Source organism: Sorex araneus, chromosome 5 (assembly GCF_027595985.1).
Source record: "Sorex araneus isolate mSorAra2 chromosome 5, mSorAra2.pri, whole genome shotgun sequence".
Classification (NCBI taxonomy): domain Eukaryota; kingdom Metazoa; phylum Chordata; class Mammalia; order Eulipotyphla; family Soricidae; genus Sorex; species Sorex araneus.
In genome coordinates, this window is record NC_073306.1 from 166,824,888 (window position 1) to 166,845,448 (window position 20,561).

Below are 20,561 nucleotides of genomic sequence, written 5' to 3' on the forward strand. Positions count from 1 at the left end.
ATAGATTTCATTTCAAACTCAGTAGCATAACATACAAATAACTATCTACCTGACCAAGTCTTTGAATGAGAGACAAAGAAGAAATAAGTACCACAAAATCTTTCCTTCAGAAATGTTTTTTATTGGAAATAGAACAAAGCCATTCCTGATGTATTCATAACCCCTAAAGTGATGTGTGAAACACCAGTGTTCATCAAAAATAACATGTCAGTCCTTATTTGTAGTATTTTCTATAGGAGATAAGATTTAATATAATTGGGTCAGGGAGATAGCTCAAAGGGCTGGCGCTTATGCCTTGCATCCATAACACCTGGGATTCTCTTGGTATCACAAGATCTCCTGAGCACTGATAAATATAGCCTCAAGTTAAATCTGGTGCCCCAGAATTGCTTGGAAGGTGAAACATGTTTTTAAATTATTTTGCACTTTTTAAATTTTAGGAATCAAGAAGTCAATGAGTTGGGTGGAAGTATTTTTATGATGATTGTATTTATGATGTACATGTTGTATTTTTTTGAATAAGTAGGCTTTTATACATCTTTTTAATCCTAGTATCTCTATTTAGACAATATCTTCAGTATCTACACCTATTGAATTTATTTACATTTATTTTTAAATTTAAATTTATTTTTCAATTTATTGGTAATTTATTTTCCAAGATTATTTCTAATATTTTTACTTAATCTTCCACAGTGCATCACTATGCTGACAGGTATTTATTTTTCTATTAATCAAATTCTTCATTTGGTTTCATATATCATATTGCAAGTCTCGTGCAACTTGTAAAATAAATAAATATTAAATATTAATAGACCTATTCAATTGAAAGAGAACATGATATATATTAAGTTTAATTACTTATTATTCACATTAAAACATTGTATATAACTACTGATTTTGTTTGGTTGAGAATACACCCCATGATGCTCAGGGGTTACTCTTTGCTTTGTACTTAGACTTTGTACTTAATACCTGCCAATGCTCAGGGGACCATCTGGGGTAAAGCGAGTACAACCAGGTTGACCTAATGCAATGCAAATTCTCTACCTGCTATAGTACCACTAGGCCTAAAACACTGCATACAACTACTGTTAAGAACTGATAAACTTGTTTTATGGAAGCAACTGTTGTATCTAGATATTATTAAAAAGTCTAATCTTGAGACTTTTAGTTTTATATTGGTGAAAGGAGGCATGTTGGACCATTGGATAATAAATTATAAATATTAAAAAATATTGCCTTCTGGGGCCGGAGAGATAGTACAGCGGGTAGGGCGTTTGCCTTGCACGCGGCCGACCCGGGTTCGATCCCCGGCATCTCATATGGTCCCCCAAGCACCGCCAGGAGTAATTCCTGAGTGCAAAGCCAGGAGTAGCTCCTGAGCATCGCTGGGTGTGACCCAAAAAGCAAAAAAAAAAAAAAAATATTGCCTTCTTTCTATATTGAAAGTAGATATGAAATAAAATACCCCAGTATTATTTTGGTCTCTTATAATATAGTATAGGTCAGGAAATATCTTATACTAAGTTTCTAGTAATGGTTAATTTATGAGACATGTATCCACTGTTTAAACAAAATATAATAGAGCTGAAGAAATAATATAAATATAATTTTAGACATTACCTGTTACTGAAATTATACATGGCAACTTAAGGCCAAAACAATAAATAGCATTGCGGAGATGAGTAGAGCATTATATATGGAAAAATATAAATACTACAGTTTGGAATATGGATGTTTCCAATCATAGTTTCACAACAACATGGATTTCTCCCATAGTATCTGAAATCTGAAATTCAGAACAAATATGAATTCCTTAACTTAAAATGGTACAGAATCTTGAACCAATATAAAACATAAACTCAATTTTTAAAAAAGAAAATACTAAAGACTAAATATAAGTACTATGATTTGCTATGTGATGAGCAAATAAGAAAGCTAACTCTCTTCCTAGACTTTAAAGCAAAAGTAAATGACAATTGTAAATAATGAAATCCTACAAAAATGATGCTTCAAATGCAAACTTGTCAGAAAAAATACTCTAGATATATATGCTTTCAAAATGATAAAGCTAAATAGAACATAAACTTAATTCACTAATTAGCTTACAAATTATTTAAGAAACATTGGATTTGCTAGAGTTATTGCAGAAACAAACTTGAAATTTCTATGTGGAGATAATTTCACAACACAGTAGAAGTGACTTAAACTATAAAAAATAATCCTTAAAGAGTTAATGAGTTAAAATTTTTAACTACAACCTATAAAAGGTAATAATTTACTACAAGGAAAATTATCAGTTAAGCAGAAAATGGAAAGAGTGAGGTTAACAGGAATTAGCTTCTCAATTAAAGAGGACATTTGAGCAATACAAAATTAATGTACTTATATTCATGAGATACAAGTGAGATTAGAATATAATTAGTGAAAATATTAGTGTACCAATAGTCTTACAAATTAAAAAAATAGTTCTTGAAATATTAGTTATTAAGGCAAAATCCATCAAAACAACTCAAAATAACATTATGCATGTCTAAAGAAGAATTAAAGAATGTGATAGACCTGTAATAAGGAATTCATCCTAAAAAAGGCAGAGGGACATAAAATATGAATGAAGGCTTAAGAGACATGAATATGTGCAATGAAATTTAGTCTTTGATAAATTAGTATTCAAAATGAAAAACAATTAGTAGATTTGGCAATATTCAAAAGGTTAACAATACAAATTTTTAAATTGAAAATGAAAATCAGTTCAAAGACATAAAATCTCAAACAGAAATGCTTGAAAACAATTTTATCACTAAGAAAATTAAGTACAGAGAAGAAATAAGATGAATTAATTTTAAACAATTGATTTTTTAAAAAAAAATTGGTTTTGGACTATACCTGGCAGTGCTCTGGAATTACCCCTTATGCTATACTCAGAAATCATTCCTGGAGAGTTTAGGGAACCCAATGGGATCCTTGGGATCAAACCTGGGTTGGCCTTGTGCAAGGCAAAAGCCCTACCTGCTGTGCTATCACTCTGATCCACAAAACAGATCTTTCATAAGTTTTTTAAAAAACTGGGAATTTAAGGTATAAAAATAACATTTTTGTGAAAAATTGAGAACAATTTTTAGGACTACCAGAGAAACATAACCAATTAAAGAATGTGTAGACATATAGAACATACATATGTCACATCTACACAAATATATATTATAAACATACATTTTGTGCATAGATACAATTTGTAATAGCTGTGCAGATAGATGGACATATTTGTTAGGTGATCTTATAGATATGCATCATGTTGTTATTATATATGCACGTGTATATTGAGAATAAAACTTTCTCTTACAGGGTGATTGAGTATACCCATTGTTGCTCAGGACTTACTCCTGGATCTCTGCTCAGGAATAATTTTTATGACTTGGCAGATTGATCCTAGGTTAACCTGGGTGCTCAGCAAAGTAAGTGCCTAAAATCTTATATACGTTCGCTGGCCTCAGAGAATGAAACTTTTAGGAATTAGCTCATAATCTAAAAAAAAGAGAGAGAGAGAAATTTTCAAACTGTGTGCAGTTCAATATGTTTGAGACTGAGAGGAAAGATAACTTAGAAGTTTAAGGTCAAAATTTGCCTGTAGGCACATCTCTCTGAGGGAATCACAATATTGTTTCAAGATGCCTTCAACTGATTAGACGAAGTTCATCCCTAATATTACTGCAGTTTTGTCTTATTGCAAGTCTTACTTGTTATATAAAGTTAAAAATTACTTTCAAACAACATATAGATTGGTGTTTGAACAAAAATTGGGTAACAGCTACCTATATATACTGCATGTGATTAAACATCACACTTCTCTTTGATTCTCTGAGACATACAAAGATTTTTTAAAGAATTTTCTTTGCAAAAAAAAAACAAGCTCTAAATTCATGCAAACTGGTTCTGTAATTGATATCCTCATACTAATTAAGATTATTTTTTAATAATCTTAATTATTATTAAGTCACAAAGTTACAGTTCTTCCTCTTACTACAAAAAAAGTTATAGTTATAGTCCTTCCTCTTATAAAAAAAAACTAAAAACGTACTATTTCAAGCTAACTATATGAAAAGGAAAAAACTTCCCCAATGTTCCGTATTTTTCATTTATTTTTCCAGACGAAGTAATATAAATATCTGATTTTCTTTACTCAGTCTGTGAGTTTTGTTTCTGGTTTTAGTTTACTGCTATTATGGAACCAACAGATTTGGGGTAGGTGCCAAGTATTCAGTGAATAATTTAATTCTTCATTTAAAACCTTGCCCTTTGAAAGGGTATCCAGTCAAAATAACTTATAGGATGGCTGGTGTGGGGAAAAGTAAGAAATAAAAGGGAACTGCCAGCCAGGTAACCCTTTTGACCACCCGCCAGGGCCCAAGTGACAGCAGAAAGGCCATGGTTTCTCACTCACTCACATGTGGCTGCAGAACCAAGAAGGCCAGAGGGGCACTGGGGCAGGCCAGGGCCATCGTGGGAGGGCGGTGGTGCTCCAGAGACAGAGTACAGAAGATCGCGCGGCGCAGGACACATGTGGACTTCGAGAGGCAAAGCCGGCAACAGAATAGCGATGAACTAGCATGAAGATAGGATGTAGAACATCAGGGGAGCCAAAGCCATCTTCTTTTTTATTTTTTTTTTCAGCGAGCTGCAGGTGTTTATTGCGTCCTAGAGCGGGTGGGGAGGCGAGACGGGCGGGCAGCAGCCCGGGGCGGGCGGAGCGGACGGCGAGCGGCGCTTCCCTCTCCAGTGCCCGGGCCTGTGCCGGCCCCCGGGCCTCACGCGCCGTCCCCCTTCAGGACGGGCAGCAGCTCTCCGTTCTCCTTCAGCTGCTTCACGATGTCCAGCCCCCCGACGAGCTCCCCCTTGACGTCGAGCTGGGGGTACATGGGCCAGCCCCTCCTCGTCCTCCAGGATGTCGAAGGTCTCCTAGTCGACGCCGGCGCCGTTGGGGATCCCCAGGATCTGTCTGCTGAACCCACACCTCCCTCCTGCTTGTCCCCCTTCACGAAGACCATCGCGGTGGCCTTATTCGTCAGCACCTGGAGCCTCTCCTCCAACTTGGGCACTTTGGGGCAGACGGTATCGAGTTCCGAGACGCTTCCAGCTCCTTGATGCTGTCCAGCCCCCCCGAGACGTAGAGCTGCGGGTAGGTGGGCCAGTTGGAGGAGGCCTTCAGGCCCGGCCGCACTGCCTCGTCCGAGATGCCGAAGCTGCTGAACTGGATGTTGTGCCTGTTGAGTGTCTCCACCATCTGCCAGCTGAGGCCGCGGCGGGGCTCCTGGGGCGTCCCCTTCGCGAACAGCATGCGGGGGGCTGCGTGCGTCAGGTCCTCAGGTCCTCCTGGGGGGGCTGCTCACTGCCCGGCCGGGAGGAGCCGCTGGCCGCGGGCCGCTCCACCTTTTTCGCCAACTCCGGGGCGTGGGCACCATCCAGCTGGTCGATTCTCTGCGAATATCTTAAAAAGCAGGAAGGTGGGGACAGAACTAATCCCGTATTTCTCAGAGACTTCAGGTACAGCTTCAGCCTCCAGCTTCACGAAGGACACCTGGGCGTGCTCCTTGGCCAGCTCGGCGATCACTGCGTTCATCTGGGCGCACTGCGGGGCCCGTGGTGCCCAGAAGTGGACAGCCAGGAGGGACCCCCGCCTCGAGGCTCAGCAGCTCCTCGAAGCGCCCCGCGGTCCCGGCCTCCAGCACGGCCGCCGCCGCCAGCCCCCCAAAGCTATCTTCTTTTTTTTTTTTTTGCTTTTTGGGTCACACCCAGCGATGCACAGGGGTTACTCCTGGCTCTGCACTCAGGAATTACTCCTGGCAGTGCTCAGGGGACCATATGGGATGCCGGGGATCGAACCCGGGTCGGCCGCGTGCAAGGCAGACGCCCTACCCGCTGTGCTATTGCTCCGGCCCCCCAAAGCTATCTTCTTAAAACTGAGAAATATATATAATTTCAAGGACAACCAAAGTTTTGCATGAAAGTCACATAGCGTTCAAGGACCCCGGGACTCAGGAATAAAAGCATATTTGCAGGACAGTCTCACCACAATTGTAAGCAATCATATAATTGAGGTTCTGCTATTTTCAAAATTTGATGTTTATATGTTTAGTTCTCATAAAATCTTATGAGGATGAGGATACTTAGAATAGATTTCCATGTTAAAATTTTGAATATGTAAGTATCAAGAATATATTGAAACAAGAGTCCTACTAATTCTTTAAATTTCAAGAATTGTTTTACCACATCGATAATGTTGCTTTATGTAGCATCAGAGCTCAGAATGATATATCTTTAGTAACCACACAACTATTAATTTTCAAAAAAGAAGAAAGCTAACAAGGAATTATCATAGTCAGAATCAGCTATAATTTGACCAGTTAAAAATTATGTCTTTTTTGGGGGGAGGAGGCTGGAGAAATAGTACAGGGTGTTTGCCTTGCACACAGCCGACCAGGGTTTGATTCTCAGCATCCCATATGGTTTCCTGAGCACCACCAGGGGATAATTCCTGAGTGCAGAGCCAGGAGTAACCCCTGAGCATTGCAGGGTGTGACACAAAAACCCAAAAATAAATAAATAAATAAATAATTATGTCTTTTTCTCACTTTGACAATTTTAATACGTTAAGGATTTGTGTATTTAAGTTTGGTTTCAGAGAACTTTTCTTTCTTGTTTATTTGTGTCTTTTGTTGTTGTTTTCTTTAAATATTTTCCTAATAATTTTTTGTTTTGTTTTGATTTACAAAAGTTTATATCTGATTGACATTAAAGAGCATGTGTGTATTTTTCCCCTGAAGTAAGTGTATATTTAAAAGAATTCTTAAAGAAAAAATGAAAGAAGATATTATCTAAGTGATATAAATTCATAACATTAAGGATAGAAAAATTTTAATATATTATTTCCTATCCTATTTTTACAGATTGTGAGAAAAAATTTTAAAAATTAATGATATGAAGAAGCACCATTTTCTTTTTACCTGTAATGAATATAAATGAATTAAGATGCTTGTGATTTGTAGTGAAAAGATAATTGTCTACAAATATATGTTCATTTATATTGTAATAAAAAGGCAAAACTACTATTCAAAATCTTATAATATGTCTAGATGCTAGATCTTAACTATAATAAAAAGGTAATAGAATTCCTTAGGAACAGGAATGTAATAAGTATATAAAATGTTGCTGTGGTGTTACAGAATCATAGTGGTCATAAAACCATTCTCATAAGTCTGAGCTTTTTATTGCTTAAGAACACAAATATTTGAGGGTTTGGAGAGGTAGTATATTGCAGTGTGACTTTAGAACAAAATAAAGACACATGTTTTTTACTTTTGTTTTTCTTAAAAGAAACTGAATCCAATAAGTCAGAATATTTTGTAAATTATATATCAAATACTAAAAAAATTCTGAAACATATACATGTACAAAAATAGACAAGATTTTTAATTAATTTTAAAGTAGAATGAAATCAGTTTCAGATTCTATTGCTAAAATTATATTCACTTCTATCACTTGTTATCCCATTACTCATAGATTTGCTTGAGCAGGCACCAGTAATGTTTCTATTTGTCCCTGTCACTTGCTAGTGTAACCCAATGGGTCTGCTCGCTCCAGTAACACGAAGACCCTAAAACCGTTTGTTCGGGGTCTTGTCAAAGAAGTCTGAGCATCTCATAGGTGGGCGTCCACGTGCTCTTTTGACATCCTGTGGAATCCAGTGGGGAACAACTCGAGTCCAGCGGTCATCTCCAAATCGCATTACTTGTCCGGCCTATCTGATTTTTGATGCCCTGGCGAACGAGACAGCATCCCTGATTCTTGATCATTGATGGAGGTCGGAACTTCGGATTCCTTCTCTCACTTGAGTGAAAAGTGATATTCCAAACGTAGCTCTTTCAATTCCTCTTTGGGATACCCAAATAGCATTCTTAGCCTGTTTTCGTAGGCCCAGGTCTCTGCGGCCTATGTTAGTGCAGGAAGAACAGTGGATTTGGAAAGATGTGACCAGAGCTGGAAGTTCTTTGTCCTCATAACTACTTCTTCGATGCTCTTGAAGGCATTCTACATTGCTCTCTTCCTCCTGCGAAGCTCAGGCGCCAGGCCATTGGTCATGTTGAGTTCTCGACCTAGGAACACATAACTGCTGCACTTGGAGATGTTCGTTCTATTGAGAGTAAATGGAATGTCAGAAACTAGTCCATTTCTCGTGAACATTGTTTTCATGAGATTCAGCTGTAATCCAACCTTTCCACATTTATAGTCAAAGTCGGCCAGGATTTGTGCCACTTAGCTAATGTTTGTTGTTATTAGAACAATGTCATCAGTGAAGTGGAGGTGGTGTAGTTGCTGACTGTCTATTCACTCCCATTCCTTCCCATTTCAGTAATTGTGACATTCTTGAAGGTGAAACTCTTCAGTGCCACTGAAAAAAATTATATTAATTATAAGAAATCTATGTAGTATATTTTATAGTACTATATTATACATATATTTATAAAGCCTACATTTTAGCATAAGAAAGATAACACTTTACTAAATTTCTTTACTGGGTAATTTACTAGCCATTTACTGTTAGCATATTATAGAAATATTCACTTATTTCTACAAAATAATTTATGGAAGTGATTAATAAATTTCTGAAAGGTCTCATTAATTCTTGACTCCTAACACCTTGCATATGAAGTTTAAGGAAAGTTACTCTAAAGTTCCCACTTGTGTTTTGTATAATAATCAACATTTTATATTTTTTATTCCATCCCACTATGCATTGATGCTTTTTCTATGCACAGGGAAATTTGTCTTTGTCTAGTAGCATCTAGGAAATATTTATGCTATGGGGTAGAATGTTAAGTGCAGGACAGTACTGCTATTTATTATAATCATAAATTTCCCAGCTAATCATAATTTAATTTTAACTAGAAATACTTTAAAGTCAACAAACACTATGTTTTTACTATGACTGCATTTGAGGCTCTATTTTGTATTCATTGGAAATTGTATATTTTCTTTTATAAAACATATCCCTTTTCTTCTTTCCTGTCTCAGAAGAATTTCCAGGTTGCTTCTGGACTCTAGGCTTGCTTATTCCGTCAGTTGTGTACAGAGAAGGGTCTGTGTTGTACGAGAAGGTTCTTGGTAAGTGTCTCTCAAACTCCAACTAACATGCTGTTTTCTAGAGTGCTCTTCAAAAACTATCTCTGCAGGCTCATCATAGGGATGGGAAGATGCAAGAAGATACCCACCCACTAGCCAGGCTGTGAAAAGTCCCCAAGATGGAGGTCACTGGAGACTATTACTCCTTTTCTTGTCCTATACTACTTTAATTCTGTTCCGTAGTTGTAAGTATAGAACTACCAGGTCTGGGAATATTGGATAGTAGGGGAAAAAAAAACATATGCAGCTCCCCAGTGCAAAATTCCCTACCTTAGAAATCTTTCCCTGATTGCAGCTTGTTATTCCTGGCTGGGGTTTTGCACAATTTGTCCTTTTATTCTTCCACCCTCTGGTTGTAGTCCTTCTATTCTATGCCCAGAGAATTTTGTTGTTGCCATTTTAGGTCTTCTTCTGAGGTTTATCTGTACATTAGTCCAAGATCAGAATTATGCAAATGTATATTCTCCCTGTTCTCTTTGAGCATCTCAACCCCACTTCCCTTAGGTCAAATTTTAAACACGGGGGGAAAATTCACTGAGTTTGCTATATTATCAACGAAACACACATTGCTACATTTATTTTTCACTAAAGTGTATTTCAAGAATATTTGGCATAATTTGACATACGTCATTAAATTTTAATTTATTTTGATGCAGGAGATTTGAAGAATTATGGCGTATTCTTGTGAAAAGGCCTGTCCATATAATTATTCAGTGATTTACAATTTATAATAAACCCTCATCAGTGAAACTAATATAATGGCAGATATTTAAAAAATAATCATCTTCAAAATTGTAAAATGTATAAAAATCATGGTGTAGCAGAAGTGCTTTCAATCTAAATTTCCATTCTAATGTTGCCTTTTGGCAATAATATACAAATATCTGTCTCCAAAAAAACCAATTTGAATCATGACAACCAAAATCCAATAAATGTTTTTGAAATGCTTTTATCTTAATTTGGTTCCATGAACATTAATATGTTTCCATCGAAGCTTTTGCTTTTCTGTTCTTTCTGATAATTAAGGTTTCAAGCTTTAGGAAGATGAAAATACAAACTAGTCAGGCTCCTAAGCATAAACAAATAGCACATTTTCATATGTCTAATTCTCATATTTAACACTAACAGCAAGTAGTGGGCGATGTCTAGTCTTTATGCTTGGTTATATTGATTCTGGGAAATATATATAATAATTATTGAGACTTTCCAGGCACATTTTGTTCTGTACTGTAGTTAATTAGAGGGCACAACTGCATCAGAATATAAAGAAAAATAGCAGCATCTACACTTGTTTGGTTAATCTGCTTTATTGTGTTTTTCTAAGAAGATCAAGAGTGTTTTTCTATTGCAAAATACATTTTGCATTAAAATAATGAAAGTCAAACACGTTTCACTAAGAATCTATCAAACATCTTGTATCACCTGTTGTTATTCACTATGTAATAAAAATCAATCATTTTATTACTCGATTTTAATGTCAAGGTTATATTCCTGATATATATGTATATATCTGTATATATGCCAAAGAGTACTATTTCATATACTTCATGGTTTTCATATACTTAATGGCTTAAATTAAGATTTCTTTTGCCTTGCACATCAGACTTCTTTGCCAACCCTTTAATTTAATTGTAAGCTTGCTTTGCTGTAATAGAGGATGCACTCACTCCCTTTCTGTCTGGTTGCTTGGGGAACATACCCAGCAGTACTCAGGGTTCACTCCTGGCTCTGCACTCAGGACTTTCCCCTGGTGGGTTTTTGTGGGGGTCGTGTGGGTGCCAGGGATCTAGTGTAGGTTGCAGAGTGCAAGGAGAGTGCACTACCCCTTCTGTACTATCACTCCGGCCACATTTTTTTTTAACAAACATGCACAACATACCGACATGTAGAGGGTAGAAATCGATGACTAATATAACATCATTAGAATGAATTCCTGGGGTTGGAGCGATAGCATAGCGGGTAGGGCATTTGCCTTGCACATGGCCGACCCTGGTTCCATTCCCAGCATCCTGTAGGGTCCCCCAAGCACCTTTGGGAGTTATTCCTGAGTGCAGAGCCAGGAATAACCCCTGTGCGTTGCTGGGTGTGACCCAAAAAATGCAACAAAAAAAAATAAAAAGAAAGAATTCCTGAATCAGTATAATAACAGAGATGGCAGCAAACATGTGCTTGATCTGACAGGACTTTTTATTTTTTAGGTCTGTTCTGTTACATATATATTCATTCATTTCATGCCTAATTCATTTTATGCTTATAAATTACACAGCATGGACTCTTGGGCCCGTTAAGTTTGAGTTTCTGTGTTTTACTTTCTAGGAAAAGAAGAAAGTTTCTGTTTGTTGTTTTTGGATTTTGTTTTGTTTTAGAAGCCTAGCCTGGCCATTTTCAAGGTTGATTCCTGGCTTTTGTTCCCAGAGATCACTCCTGGGTTGGGGACCACGTGTGGTGGCAGAAATTGAACTGCGATCGGCCGAGTGCAAGGCAAGCTCCCTACCCATTATCAGTCCACTCCAGGATGCAATTTTCCACAATGTTCTTCTAGAAAAACCTTTCTCATAATAAACTTTTCAATGTTTTCTGAATGATAACTAAGTGCCATAAAATTTGTCCATTCTTTAAAACATCATTCTAATTTTTATAATATTGTGAAGCACACACTTATTACATAAATATATTCATGTTATAGTATTATTACATAGTAGTTATTGTTTTAGTCAGGTGAGGAAGATAACCCGCAGAATCTATACAGTTTACGGTATTCAATATTGATTTTGCATTTCACTGTTGCTTTTTGAAGTAATACTAAATTACTATGTATTTACAAAAAAATTAAAATATGGTCCTGATTCTCAGTTGTCATACTCTGTGTTTATTTAAAGCACATGGGGAGTACATTCATACTCTCAAAATGGTAGAATTATTGAAAACAAAGCAATATATAAAAGTATTATATAATGTGATCAACATTAATATGAAGTACATGTGTCAAGTATTAGAGTAACCAGATACCCTTAAACAATGAAATAATATGACAAGCTAAAATTGAATTATATTCATATTGTGGTTTTTAATTATTTCCAACCACTAACTCTTCAAAATAAAAATATGCATTTTATACAATATCTTTTTGTCATCTTAAGTTCTCTTTAAACCCAAATATATACCAGGTATTTTATCTACTCTACATATCACTGTATCACTATCATCCCGTTGATCAATTATTTGCTTGAATGGGCCCAGAAACGTCTCCATTCATCCTAGCTCTGAGATTTTAGCAGCCTCTCTTTACTCATTCTTCCCAATGGTGCCGCATTAGAGGCTCTTCAGGGTCAGGGGAATGAGACCCATTATTGTTACTATAGTTGGCATATGAATATGCCATGGGGAGCTTGCCAGGCTCTTCCCCGTGTGGGCAGGAAACTCTCCATAGCTTGCCTGTTTCTCCAAGAGGGAAATGGCCGCATCACAACCCCGAGCTTCCGGAAACTTGGTTTTATAGTCTCTGGATGTTGGCCGTTGATGGGACTGCCTAGCTACTGGAAACTGGGGAAACTGGTGGAAGAGGCACAGTCCTGATCTGAGCATTCTTCGAGATCTCGGCCCCAGGTCCTGCACACCTGGGTTCCTCTGCCAGTTCCTTCATGCATGAGGCTTGTCCAAGGCTGTGGAGAGGGGCCTTGAGCACAGCTGTGGCTGGCTTCCAGAGGTCTTCAACTGCCGGATCTCTGCTGGTGTGGGGGGGAAGGAAACTCAACCCACCCCCTTCCAAGGGCCCCCGGTGAAGATAGCCAGGAGAAGGGGCAAAAGACTTTCTTCCAGGAGCTCTACATATAATAGTATTTATTTCACAACAGATCTTAAGAGAGAATATCTAATTTTTAAAACATGTTTAAATATGTTAAATTAGGATAAAATTTATAATATTTTCTGTATTTCACACATTTATTAATACACATTTAATCCTACAAGCTTTGCCTCATTTCGGAATTTCTATTGCTGGATATGCAAGTGAAGTTGGTATTTTCCACTTTACATAACTATCTAAAGCTCTTTGAACTCAGTTTCTGGTGAAATTAGATCTTGTCCCAGGGAGTAAAAATAGTCTTTGTTCTTCCTTGTCTCCTGACCTCATTCTGTTCTAGAGAAGGTAAAAAAATGCATCATCAGTGTTTTTTTCTTTTCTTTTTTTTTAAGTAAAATGATTATTAAACCTCTTGTCCAGGATCCAAGTCTGTAAGTCATACCTACAGTGATTTGGTTTATAAGGAAGGAAACAGTCATCATTTGAGCAAAGCTAAGTAATGACAAGTAATAGTCAACCCATATACACATGATGAGGGAGAGTTCCAGAAGAAAGAATTTCAACTTGCTGAGTTTAATCATGGATGCTTAGATATTTCAAAAGAAGCAGACATTGAAAAATTCATGTAAGTAAAAAAAATTAGTTTTAGCTGTGAAAATCCTCGGGCAAATGAATGCATATATTTTTGTCAATCATCTCAAATCTATCTACCTATACACACATAGAGAAAGAGAGACAGGTGGATTCAGAAATATGTGTTTATTGAGATTAAATATGACTTGGAGGTCCTCTTGTTTTACACTAATATTCACTCAGATGATTATAGTGTCATTTTTCTGGATATCAATATATAACTGTACAGCATATTGAAATTCTCATTTAAAATATTAGTTTGAAAATGGTGATAATATAAATATTCTAATGTCTTATATTAGACTCTTTCATTAATTCTATCACTGGAAATATTATCATTATATGTTTACCACATATCCCTAATGCTTTGTCATGAATATGTATGATTTTTTAATCAGTCAAAGCACATGCTACTGAAAAATAGCTACCATATATTTGTATATAAACCTGCTGGGGGAAAATGCTAAAAATGAAAGAATTAGAATGACTTTCTTATTCAAGTAATGTTAAAAAAATGTCTAACACAAAGTGAGCTTAATTTAATATTTTCTACCGTTTATGTCCAAAATATGTGTTGATATCTGTTATTCTAAATACATGTAAATGTACAAACTCTGAATTATTACTAAAACTTAAAAATTGTGCATTCTGTAAATTATTATTGGACTCATTTTTAAATTGCTAAGAATAAAATGATTAAATGAATTATAGAATGAACAAATGAGTAAATAATGTGCTCCTTTTGTGACTAACAGACTTATAAAGACATTATCATATGTGGGTTTGAATGGAAAGAAATATTACACATACTTGAATAAATTTAGGGTACATTGTATCTGCTCTCAATCATTATGAAATGAAAAATATCCCTTTCATACCCATGGATTTCATCTCTGTAAAGGCATCCTTCTTTTTACTCTCAAATTTGGGGAAACACTGAATCTTTGACATGTTATATAGATTTAAGTATATCTTATGACATGCAGACAGAACTTGATAATTTGATAATATAATTTGATAGCATCATTCACTTATCCTAATGAATACACAGAGCTTTTAGGCAAAAAGTGCTTATAAATAGAGCTTTATCAACTCCCTTATTTGTTGGATGTTAGAGTAAAATCACAAACACTAATGATATTTTCCAGTTTACATGATGCGTTAATATGTATTGATGCTATAAATATAATTCTCTGCTATTCCTGTACAGTATGCTGAAACTTTTTCTTTTACTCAGATCTAGGATAAAAATATAAACTTTCAATATTTCAGTTTAAAAATTGAAATTTAATCAATGCATTATTTACAAAAATATCAGTAAAATTTAAAGAATGTTCAAAATGTGCTATGTACGTATACTTTGTTAAATATTTACCTATTACCTTTTATATCAACATCGCCTTTTAGCATCTGGTAGTTTTAATCTTAAACTAAAATTGTGAACACTTAAATAAAATAGAATTAAAAGTCTAACACCTGTCAATATTATTAAAAACTTCAGACCATTAGCAAGTATTTATTACACTAAAATATGTGCACACTGATTAGGGACATATAGTATGGGTTTTTTAGTTACATTTAATGCACACCATTGGATGCAGGTTTGATCACTGGCACAGTGTATGATCCCTGGACATAGGTAGTTTGGTCCAACCCACAACTTTGGCAGAAAGAGAAAGGAAGGAAGGAGGGAAAGAAGGAAGGAAGGAAGGAAGGAAGGAAGGAAGGAAGGAAGGAAGGAAGGAAGGAAGGAAGGAAGGAAGGAAGGAAGGAAGGAAGGAAGGAAGGAAGGAAGGAAGGAAGGAAGGAAGGAAGGGAGGGAGGGAGGGAGGGAGGAAGGGAGGGAGGGAGGGAGGGAGGGAGGAAGGGGGTAGTTAAGTAAAGTATAGCATGGTTTTGAGTAGTTTGTGAACCTACCCTGCCCTCAGGTTTATTCCCCTTATGTTATGTCCCCTTAACATACAGGCACAAGACAGCATATTGATGTTAGCAACATTTACAGTTTTCCCCAAATTAGACTTCTGGGTCCTGTCTTAGAATCATTACTCTAGAAATTATGCGACTTACAATAATTTCTCTATCCTTTTAGAAATAAGTCTATCACACAAAAAAATATTTCCTCAGGCATCTTAATACTGCTCTTTGGAATGCAACCATTCCAGGAGATAATTTTCAGACTGACTCCTCCAGGACCTCAGGAGTAAAAACCCCTATTTCAATGGGCTTCTGACTTTCGCTTAAAAATCATTGACTCCTGTCTGAAAGTAGATAATCCAGAGTTAACAAAGCCCGAGGAAAGCTTCCACATCATACTTCAGTGACTCTCCCTTTATTTCACAGATCGAATCACTCTTATCCCTTCTCCCTATTGCGATACTAATGCCGAATAAAGTCTGTTCTTACCATTTTAACTAGTGTCCAGATTTGCCTCTCACTAGAATTACTTGGTAAGGAGTAGGTCAAGCCGGCATCTGAGCTCTGACCCAGCCAACTGAATCAAGTCTTTACATTATAAATAATTCAATATTAGGGTGGAGGGTGAAGGTCTTGCAACACTTTAAAGGCAAGCACTACAATATAAAACCATTCACAGGAACTCCATTGCACATATGTTGAGATAGTTTTCTTTCTTTTTCTTTTGATATTTTGAGTCATACCCAGTGGTGCTCAGGGGCACTCCAGGCACATCACATTGATCAGGGTTTGCTTCCATTTGTGCTTACGGCACTTCATGTGGTATTGAGGATTAAACGTGGGACTCTCACAGGCAAAGTGTATAAATTAACTCCTTTGAACTCTCTCCTTAAGACAAGATTAAATATTTTATGCATGAGTGTTCAGTTGCTGAATGGCTTCAGTGTAGGAAAAGAACTCCATGCTGTGGTTGAATATATAATGATTAAGTCCACATTTTGGTCCAAACCATTTTATTGGAAATGTAAAATCTTCTGATCTTAGAAGAACCCATGTAAATTAAGTGTGCCATACTTTTTATAAATCAAAAAGTTCCAGAAAACCTACAGACAGAACGTACATATATTCTAGGTATTTAAAATTTAAATTTAAAATAGTCAAGGGACTAGAGTGATAGCACAGAGGGTAGGGCATTTGCCTTGCATGCAGCCGACATGGGTTCGATTCCCAGCATCGCATATGGTCCCCTAGCACCGACAAGAATAATTCCTGAGTGCATGAGCCAGGAGTAACCCCTGTGCATCGCTTGGTGTGACCCAAAAAGCAAAATAAATATAAAACAAACAGACAAATAAATAAATAAATAAATAAAATAGTTAAAAATCACTTAAAGGGAGTGGGTAAACTGAGTAAAAGAGTAATGGATAAGACTAGATTTTTTGGTGGTGAATTATGTGTCTATTTAGGTGTCATATTTTAATGATACACAATTAAACCTTGATGTGACAGTGAAATTGTAACACAAGAATAAAGCAAAATGCTATTATTGGAGAAAGAAATTGATTTATAGTTGTAAGGAAAAGCATGACGAATATAGAAATTAATTTATGGCCTTAAATGGTGCCTTTTTATCCATTTTATAAGTTAATAATTTTATTATATACAGGGTCACTGTCACTGTCACTGTCATCCCATTGCTCATCAATTTGTTCAACTGGGCACCAGTAACGTCTCTCATTGAAAGACATTAGATCTAATTCCATGCCAACTCTGCTGTATAAATTATTCTAATGGTCATTATTAAGGATTGATTTGGCATTTTAAAATCTTGCTTTTTACCTAGTATATTTATAATTTTAACATCTAATGAATGCCGAATTTAAAGAACAAATGTTTATTTAATTTTAATACAATTAAATTGTAAGACTTTTATGTTATGATTTTACTAGAGTTTCAAAGGAATGTTGAAATTATGATGCATGCTGTACTGAAAATTAGAGTGATAAGTACAATCTGAGAATATTCAGTACATTGACTACAACATTCAGAAAAAAATAAAAAACAAGAAAAGTTTTATTCTAACACTTTTTTTCCAGAAGCTTAATATAGTTGACAGAAGAATGAAAGCATATTTTAGATCCTAATTCAGTTTTCAATTTTTTCACCTTTGGTGTGAATTCATTCATGCAGGTGTAGTTTTCAGCTGCTTGGAACTAGAAATTGTGAAGTTTATAAATATGTATTTTTTTCCGTTTGAAAAGAACAGGTGTTGAATATCAAAGTTCACCAGGAAACATAATGTCAAAAGAAAGACAGTTCTCAGATTTAAGAGAGGTCTCCTGAGCCAAACACAGGGAGGAGCCGGAAGCAAACAGTCCACTTGATCATTTCCGGAGGAAAAGTCCTAATATACAGGTGGCCATACTATCTACTGTAAATAGCATGAATAACAGCAGAACATCTAGAGATCAGTGAATGGATTCATTGTCTGCTGTGATAGCCAATGTCTTGTGCTTTGTACAAAGTTTAAACTGTTACTTTTAAAGCTTAACCATTTGTGCAAGTGGAATGAAGGACTGTATAAAGTTATATTTTAAAAATGATTAGTAAATTTTTCTATTTTCCATCTGCCATGTAGAATCTTTAAAAATATTCTATGAAAACCATTTTTTAGCGGTTTGGATTAAAGGTTTAGTTGTTCTCGATGCTTACTATTATGGAGGATTGGAAAGTTGTGCATTTTGAAAAAAATACTGTTCTTTGGTTTTTGGGGGGGGGGTTCTTCAACGAGTGATCTGGGTTTTTTTTCTTTGATACACCACCAACTTGGCCGGTGATTCATTGCTGACAGGGAGGGTGGAGCACTGCTGGACCTGCAGTGGTGAGGACCATAATCAGGTCATACCTCCTGATGCTCAGGATCTTTCAGAGCTACATTCCTAGACACTTATGAGGATGTGAGATACTTTGCACGGTGCTGGGTGCATAAAAGGTAATTAGGTACTTTTCCTTTGGATCCCATAACATTTTTTCTTCCACATTTTATTTTTAGACATCATAATTTACAATATTATTAATGTTACAGATTGTATGATGCTTTATAAAACTTTCTAGGATCACAATCTGTTCCAAAGTGTTATCTTCCTCCACACAGTACCAGTTTTCCCACGCTAGTCCCATCTGCACTGGCCTTGGTAAACTTCCCAGTGAACACTAATTTTCAGAGAGGGTTACGTTGTGGCAGTATCTATTTCTTTTCTGTTTTGTTATATTCTACACATGAACAAAATGATTCTATACCTGTCCCTCTCCTTCTGTTTCTCTTTACTCAGAGAAAAAGTATATTGCATTTCAAACCTTTATATAATGAAACAATAATTTAAAATAATATAATCATAAAATTAATTTACCATTCTGATTGTTTTATGCTATTATGCAAATACTTTTTAAATTATTGATTAATTTTATTTAGTTGATAATTTTTCAATTTTATGAAACTCATGGTTTACATTAGCACCAATTTAAGATTTAGTCTTTGGATAGAAATTGTTTTGGTACATACCTTTGAACTTGTTTTCTTATATTAACGTATAATATCTGTAATTATGTAAAAAAGTTGAACTGAGTCATATATAAATATTGATGAACTTAGTTGAATAAAAATTAATTTGAATTAAAGTTAAGAAAACTGAAGTAGTTTGATGTGCTCAAGCAATGATAAGAGTAGGAGAAAGGGCGTTTTAAAGAAGAAATAGATGAAATGCACATACAATATTTGGTTAGATACAGCTTACAATGTCCCTTATTTGGGAAAGTAACATTGACCAATTTTTATTAGATATACTTAGTTTTTTATATATTACACCTGAGACAATACAAGCCTAGGTTTGGATTTTTTTGTGGCCAAGATAATCATCCTAGTCTAGTGGTATTCTACGATTCCCAGAACTAAATGTAAAGATAATTTCCATATTGATAAAATAAAAATTATCAAAGTTTCTCAGTCGACTCATAGTTTAAATTGCCTTCATAATTAAACTTATGGTTTTCTCATTTCTGTTTGTTGCAACAAATTCAAAGAAGCATAACTTTAGTTATATTGAAGCTATCATTATTTGAAATGGGGTTTGAAAACAAATCATTTTAGAATAGAGGTTATAGTTTTACCTTACACAGTCTGGTGAGAATATATAAAAATAGTCACCCAGTAAATTCAGAAAGGTTTCTCACTAGACAGCATAAGTAAAGATGCTAGATCCCTTAAATTCAAATTAATGTGGTTTTCACTCACAATGTATTTTAGTAAGGGCTTTTATTAGTCAAGTATTTCCTTTTATAAGTTCCTAAATACTTTTCTTTAAGAACATGTGTTAAACTACCAAAGAAATTAGCATATTGTATAACTCAATGTAATTATACTAGTATTTAGAGGTTTTGCATTAACGTTAATAGGCTAAATGTTGAGGATAAAGAAACTCCCTCTCGTTGCTCTTGTTCTGTTCTCAATTAATTTATAACCATGATTTATGTCATAAACATACTTTCATTAAGCTTTGTTACTCCAAAAACTGATGCAAACTTGCTATGTGAAATGAAATTAAATGATCTAACTTAAATATTTGTAACAAAGGCTTTGCGCTCATTTCGGCATTGATTTTAATAGCATTCTAAGTTGGAATGGAGCAATTGGAAAGAAATTTTGAATGGGAAAGATCGATGCTTAAATAAGTTCCTGTCAGATTATTAGCAAGATTTCATTTTTATTCTGTACTGGTAAATATGAGAAAAGAACCTGGTCCAGACAAGACCAGACCCGAACACCTGAAGAATCTGCCACCAGTACTCATCAATAAACTTGCCCGACTCTTCACACACTACTGTCTGAATGCAAGGTTCCGTCCCAGTGGAAAAACAGTAGGACCGTTCTGTTGTACAAGAAGGGAGACATCCAGGACATTGGCAACTATCACCCAATCTGCCTGCTGTCTGTCATCTATAAGTTGTTCACTCATGTCATCCTGAATACAATAGGCAC

At 35.7% G+C, this 20,561-nt stretch overlaps 1 pseudogene; it reads right to left on the bottom strand.

The window, feature by feature from the left end:
- Window positions 1-4,805: 4,805 nt before the first annotated feature.
- Window positions 4,806-20,561, bottom strand: part of LOC101552274 (glutaredoxin-3-like) — a 39,430-nt pseudogene continuing 23,674 nt past the window's right edge.